Source organism: Pundamilia nyererei, unplaced genomic scaffold (genome assembly GCF_000239375.1).
Source record: "Pundamilia nyererei isolate P.nyererei 1_Seehausen unplaced genomic scaffold, PunNye1.0 scaffold00131, whole genome shotgun sequence".
NCBI lineage: Eukaryota > Metazoa > Chordata > Actinopteri > Cichliformes > Cichlidae > Pundamilia > Pundamilia nyererei.
Window position 1 is genome coordinate 1,543,893 of NW_005187532.1, and position 1,193 is coordinate 1,545,085.

Genomic DNA, 1,193 nt, shown 5'->3' on the forward strand with positions numbered 1-1,193 from the left:
ATGTGTCCTAGCGTCTGTAAAAAACTGTAACAGAGGCTACGTCACCTCATCTAATGATGTGATCACAGAGCTGAACTGCAGCATTGCTACAGTTTGCTTTGCTATATTTGTCCTCTGAATCCACTTTATGACTTCAGATGTAATTTCACTTATTAAAACAAAGAAATATTTAAGCTGAGCAACGTACATGACAGAAGGATGAGATTCAGTGTCAGTGCCACCTCTCAGACATTTAGCACACGCTTATTTCCTTCATTTATTGTGATGACAAAACAAATAGTTGTGTTTCTAACAGCTGGTTATAAAATCGGACGTTCTCGGTGTCAGGTGGCTTTTGATGAACACAACAGAAGGAAAATGAAGGAGCTGTCTTCGCTTTCTGCTGGAGTGTGCGTCAGAGTGTGTTAACCACAGTCGCTGCCACCTCCCCGGTGTTCACAAATAAACATAATAGCTGCGTTTTGTCGTCACTCGGTTCACGCTAAAACCGCTCTGCTCTCTCTTGTTTCTGGCTGTTTCGTTCCCAAAAGGCTGAAAAGTCCACGCTGTGCGTTTGAAGCGTCCCACACTCTGTAATGTCCTCGCCAGCGTTTCTGCCATAAAACCACTTCCTGCTCAGAACGAAGATCTGACCTCCCAACACCATAATTAATCTTATTTCAGTTACAGAAACTTTCAGTACTTATCTGTGAAACACTAATAACTGTTACTGTTACATTTGTGACTGCATGTGATTTAAGTTTATTCACAGCTTTACATTTAACATCTTCAGGTTTTGTCATTTTACTGATGTTCCTTGTAAATAGAGCAGATATTTCCCCACGGCGCGGCGCCCTGCAGCAGGACGGCTGCGTTACATCATCGTTACTTCCTGATGTTTCAGTGAAATGAAACTGAAATGTTTTATTGTGATTCTGGAAAAGTAAAGTTCCAAATGTTTCATCAATAAACTCAGTTTTTTATCACAATGAAGAAGGAACGCCTCCTTAATGAAGATGTTATTATTTATTATTATTTATTGCGATCAGATATAGAAAAGACTGAGAACAGCAGAAGAACCTGTGTGGCTCAAACTGGCACGATGTTTAAATCCCATCAGCTCCTGAGTCGACAGTTTGTGCAGTCAACAAATGAAGAGCCGACATCCTTACACGGACCGGAACCACCTACCGCCATTTCTCCGGTTTCTGATG